Source organism: Ostrinia nubilalis, chromosome 27 (genome assembly GCF_963855985.1).
Source record: "Ostrinia nubilalis chromosome 27, ilOstNubi1.1, whole genome shotgun sequence".
NCBI lineage: Eukaryota > Metazoa > Arthropoda > Insecta > Lepidoptera > Crambidae > Ostrinia > Ostrinia nubilalis.
In genome coordinates, this window is record NC_087114.1 from 2,690,794 (window position 1) to 2,697,503 (window position 6,710).

Below are 6,710 nucleotides of genomic sequence, written 5' to 3' on the forward strand. Positions count from 1 at the left end.
ATCGTGAATACCGCATAATATGGTCGCCGACAGTTGCCGATACCTAAATATGCTTGTGTTACGAATGGGTTAACCACAATAGTCCAGCGGCGGGGTTCGAACCATCATTTTTTTTAAGAGTCATAGACTATGAACCATAGAGCAATGACTCTCATCGACAAAAATATCGATAGTGTCCCAGCGCCATCAAAGCTTACACAAATGACATTTCCTCGTCCCCCTCAGGAAATGGCGATTTTTTTGTATGTACTTAGATAAAACGCGCTACTACTCCTGTCGTTAATTCCTATTTTTAAGTGAGCCGTAAGGTAACACTTAACAGGAATTTGTTTTCATAGGGGTCACTTAAAAATTAGGAATTGATTGTGAAAACGGGCATCAGTCACTCTAATTTCATGTAGGTTATTGAGTGATAAAATAACTACATAGTATTAGTATAACATAATATCAGTAGTAAATGACATAACCCAAGAACCAAAACCGTGTGACAAGTAAGACGTACTGGGTTCACTTAGCGCGAACCGTCTGTTGATATAAGATCGACCAATGAACGCCGAGGGTCAGAGATTATGGAATATACAGAAGTGACTAGTGTCGAGTCTGCATAAAGATGTGTAGCGCTTTGTGCCTATACCTTTACTGAATCAAAATATTATACATGGATTAGAAATCATTGTGGAACTCATTGGGGGAGGCCTATGTTCAGCAGTGGACGTCCTATGGCTGAAATGATGATGATGATGATTAGAAACCTAAATGTATGTATAGTAATATTTTTTTAACATTATGGAATAAACAAAATGCTTCATTGCAAATAGCAAATTGTTTTGTAAAACAATTATTATGATGTGTAGTTAGTATTACTTGATGGACTAAAAAACTTTTTTATTTATCATAATCAAAGTTTGTGACTGATGCATTATAGCCTGACCAGGAACATAAAAACCCTGGCATAGAGGCGCGTCAATTGCATTTGATAGTGCAACACTGAGTACAGTCGTACCTGTGTTAAATTAATAGGCTAACTTTATGTATCAGGATTCAGGATTACGGGCTAATTTGATATTTTCATAAATTAACGAAAAAATATTATTATAGGTAACCTGGTTTAAATAAATTAAATGAAACCATCAATCGAGCTAGTAGGATTTATTTTATTATTCATCAATAATCAAATTCAGAACTTCAATATTCAACTGCAATGTTTGCTCATGAACGCTTCAAACTCGGTACTTCTTTCCCAATTCCATAAAATTCAACACTTAGAAAGTGACAAAAAAAATTAAAATAGGTAGTTGAAACAAACCACAGCTAATTTTCATAGTGGACTGTACTATGCGATAAACATGTCAGTCAATTTGACAACCTTTGTCGGAAACATTATTCAATGAAAATATTGTCCGAACCCTTAGTATTTCTCTTCGACAAATACTTTAACACATTGTAAACCACTTTTCTTTCACGACTATAAAAAGATTTTAGCAATTTAATTCACAAAATCAATTGCGCACATTTAAAATAAAGTTTGTTTACACTTTGACAGCAATAGACTGACATGCAAGGTGACATGACAATGAAGTTTTCAGTTATTGTTGCCATTAAAAGAAATTAGTACCATTAGTTTTCCGCAACATGGCGAGGGTTTTTATGTTCCTGGTCAGGCTATATACAATATTTTTCGTATTCTTACGGTGAGCGTTAGGCAAATGACGGCTAGAGTTTAGGTTAATATTATTCAGAAACCATTTGAATAAAGAAATCTCAGAGGACTTCACTTTTTAGGCACAATACCTAACGTTGTCACGCCACATAATCTTTGTAACACTGATAATGAGCAAAGGAATTATGAATTGAATCAACAAAACAGTCTTGCCGGTATCGCGAGCGCCTATACGCGGATGTTTTATAATAATTTTACAACTGATTTCTGTATTCTTCCATTTATAACAGCATTTTGGAGATTTCAGTGTCTTAGTTCGAAAAACGATTTATAAGTGCTGTGGATCTTTGGAAGTGTCAGTGAATGAGTGATATGATGCTATAAGTGACAATACGTTGGATGTGTGTAAAAACATTGTGTAAAGTGTATAAGGAATTAGACTTTCTTTAAGTCGTAAATCGTTATTTTGTATGACCAAGATTGGTTGTTTGTGTAGGTGCTCTTTACGGTTTGTCATTTGTACTACGTTTTGTTCTTTAAGACTACAAAGTACAGCAATAGCATATCCGATCAGAATACAAGTGTGTTGCAAAATTGCCTCTATTACCACAGCACAAGATACCAAATGGATTACCTTGATGTGCTGTCGTCCCGACATACATCGATTCTAGTTTTTTTGTCATTTCAATTCGATTGTTTTTTGTTTTTGCTATCAATTCCTATTCCTAAAGTCACCCCATTCCTATATCTTCATATCCATCAACACTAGCTTTCCGCCCGCGGCTTTGCCCGCGTGGAATTTTGTCTTTCACAGAAAATCTTTATCGCGCGCGTCCCTGTTTCAAAAACGGGGATAAAAACTATCCTATGTCCTTTCCCGGGACTCAAAGTATCTCTATGCCAAATTTCTCCAAAATCGGTTCAGTGGTTTAGGCGTGAAAGCAAGACAGACAGAGTTACTTTCGCATTTATAATATTAGTATAGAAGTATAGACTTGATCAAGGAATAGCCCTATTCCTGGTCACTTATCATACAATTTGACATGGAGGAGTTGATAGAAGAGTTCTTGAGATCAAGTTTTAGGTGAGAGTCCAGTCCAGCTTGCATTGTTTTTACTCCAAAGTTTTTAAATAACTACTGTAATAAGATAGTCTGTGTCGTCAGTCTTTGTCTTTATGACAGTGCGCATTTTAGTGTGTACAAGATGATATCTTTAGTGATAGTGATTTAGTAAGATTACCTATACATTCAAAAGTACATTTGGTGCATTAAAATGCATTCTTTTGGGAGTAATAAAAATCATCTAACTTGCCTTCAAATAGATTTGTGTCTTAATATCATACATGTTTATAAGTATACATAAGAAGAAGAGGATCTTGATTATCAGAGTCTTCCCTTTCTACCACCAGAGCTGGTATAACCAAGATTACAGATTACAACCGTATATTTAAACTCATAAAAAACTCATAAAACTAATTTATTTCGGTAAATAGGCTTAAAAAAAGCACTTTTACACGTCCCAGTATTAACCCTACCACTGCTTCAGGACAATAAATGGGCCAGTGCTGAGAAGAAGCAGCGCAAGAAACTCAGTCACTATTGTCAGTTACTAAAGTAAATGATGCATCTGATCATAATATTTCTTCTCAGACAGTTCTATTGAGTTTGCTTGTTTGTGCAATGTTTTTCTTGTTTTCAAATTTCAAAAATAAGTCCAAATTCCATTTTAAGCATAATATTGTTTACGCTCACGTGCAATGCAGCCAGTCATAGAAAACCTTTATCTTCTTCTTTGTCCTAGCCATTGCCCATTTCCCATTATATGGCTTACATGGATTATGGCAGTCTTTCCCAAAGTGGGCGATAACGCCCCCTTGTGGGCGCTGCAGGCTTAAAAGGGGGCGGTAAGAGACCCAGAAAAAAAATCAGGACGTTGTGTAGAGGCTTGGGAGGCGTCATCTACTAGGAGGACTCTTAGACACCGACTGAGCTCGACTCTTGACTACAAAAATGGGGGGCGCTAAAAAATATTTTATTCTCAAAGTGAGCAGTAGACTAAATAAGTTTGGGAACTGCTGGATTATGGGGTCGTTAAATTCTCCTCGTTCTACGGCGCTAGGACAGTCAATCCAGGGTTGTCGAAATATTTGTTTGGAAACCTTTATCGCGCGCCATATAAGTTTCACCCCCGTTTTATCCCTTTAGGGGTTGAATAGAAAGTCCTTTGCTCACCTACGTTACAAAAGGAACCTTGTGGAAAATTTCAATTTCAACTTTATTATACCGACGACCTCATAAAGGTAGCGGGAAGGCGTTGGATGCAGGCCGCCACCAACCGGCCATTGTGGAAATCATTGGGAGAGGCCTATGTTCAGCAGTGGACGCCCTATGGCTGAAATGATGAAGATGATGATGAACTATATTATACACCGTCAGTTAGTCTTCTTTTATTATAATTATCATCAGGTCATTCAGTCTCCACTGTACGAGAACGACCCTCTAATTTACCAGAGGTAAATTTCCTTTCGTACTCGAATATAATATACAAACTACTACTCGTAAATCAAACAATCCATTACTTTGTCTCATTCCTTAAAGATGACGTAACCACTTATCAATAACCTATAAATTAAGACGAGGGAATCAGAATCCAGTATGGCCGACCGGAGTTCAAGAGATCAGCGTAATCGAAATGTTAAATAAATAAATAAGAACACAATTAGCCGTACAAATAAATCTTTTTTTCGCTTGTTTGTTGGTGGTAATCGAACTTTACGGAACTAGATAAAATTTACTCTTGTTTTTTGTAAATAGAGATCCCATCAAAAACAATACTTGTCAAAAAAACCAAGTCTCGCAACTCAGTTGTTCTTCGGTAAAAAGTTGTGAGATCCATGTAATACCAAGTCCAGGCCAGGAAATCTTTAACGTTTTACATAAATATATTGACTTGGCCATCGCACTAAATAATTTAATTTACACGTGTTTTCATGCGATGGCCAAGTCAATATATTTATGTAAAACGTTAAAGATTTCCTGGCCTGGACTTGGTATTACATGGATCTCACAACTTTTTACCGAAGAACAACTGAGTTGCGAGACTTGGTTTTTTTGACAAGTATTGTTTTTGATGGGATCTCATTTCTTTTTGTATTTTGTAGACAGCAGTTATGTATCTAGAAAACTGGACCGAAATTGAAAAATTTTACTCGACTTGGCGGTTGCACTACCGTGCCCCCAAATCTCATTTCTTTTTGTATTTTGTAGACAGCAGTTATGTATCTAGAAAACTGGACCGAAATTGAAAAATTTTACTCGACTTGGCGGTTGCACTACCGTGCCCCCAAATATTTAAGTTTTTCCTTGATTCATACACCAAACACTACTTATATTCCAAATTTGAAGCTTCTAGGTCTGCTAGAAGTGCCTTAGAGTTTTGATGATCGGTGAGTCAGTGAGTCAGTGAGTGACAAAATTAAGTAACTTTGACCCGTTATAATTCTTAAACTACTGGTTCAAATTGAATGAAATTTTAAATATACCGTATCTTTACAATGCCTGCATAGCTAATGAAAATTCAGCCTTCTAGTTTTATCCACAACGAAATTACAGGCGGTCGAAAATGGCCTGAATTGCTTCGAGAAAAGGATGGTACGGCCGTGCCGCTTTTTTGCTCGACTTGGTGGGGGCACTGCCGTGCCCCCAGATATCTCAAAACCTCACTTCATTAGTCAACTTGCGCATCAATTCTCCAATTCGATTCTTTTAGTATGCATAGTAAAAGATTGCCCTTATTTAAGTTCAATGTTATACACTTGGGTAATTGGGTACATCCATTTTCCAAAATGTTTCTTGAAAGAAGTTTGACTGCCTCCAATATTTTAGACTGTAAACCCTTGAAAAGGAGGCTTACAATAGTGACAGTTTCTTGCGCTGCTTCTTTTCAGCACTGGCCCATTTATTGTCCCGAAGCAGTGGTATAGGGTTACTACTGGGACGTGAAAAAGTGCTTTTTAAAAGCCTATTTGCAAAAATAAATGAGTTTTATGAGCTTTTCACCAAATTCATGCTGGTTTCACCCTTGACTACAATTTGTGAAGTGATTTGAGATCAATTAATAAGATTGTGTACAGTTAGTATGTATAATAATTTAACTATTACATATTTCATCTACATACGTATACTATACACATAAAATACATAATAATGTGTATAAATAACACACATACTGCGTATTCGTCCACGCGCGAGGTTAATAGGTTTCGATCACTCACGATATATCTACCTAATTACGACATTTAAAACCAGCTCGATAACCGCAGATTCGATTTTCGAATATTCCATTGTATTTGATAGGCACAAATTAGTCGTACATTCTTTGGTTTGGACCTTCTGCGTCACCTATATCATCATTGTGAAACGGGACTGTTCCCACCTCTCGTTCCCACCGCTGCAACTCCTGTGTAGCCGGGATCTACAGCTTGACCGCCAATAAAAACCTAACCAATACAGGTCAAGTTTGTCCGAAGGATTGAACTGTCAATGGACCTGCAACGAAATAAAACAGAAGAACACAGGAGGAATTTGAAGTTAAGGATCGACTTCCCTCCTTTATAGCTTTAGCTTTTTAGGGTTTATACAACCTTCAAAAAATATAAGTAGGTACATCACGGACATTAAGGGCTTGTTCCCACTTCAATCCAGTTTTACGGGACCCAGTAATGCAGGATCTGCATAATTGGACTGTCGAGTGAACACACATTATGTGTGTTTGTAATATAAATTACAAAGAACGGATCGGATTTTTTGTAGGATGTGTCCGTGGCATCAACTATGGGAACTTAAGCCTAGGCGCAGACCCAGTGGCGGCGTAGCATGGGTTGGCACCCGGGGCGATCCCCCCGTCACAAGTCCTAAGGCACCCCCTGCCCTGGTAACCCCCCCCCCCCCCCCAGGATTTTTGGGGTTAAATATCGATTCGAAGATTTAAAGACAAGCCTTGCAGATAATGCCAGTGAGTACTAATCTGCGCGACTTGTGTCACCCCCT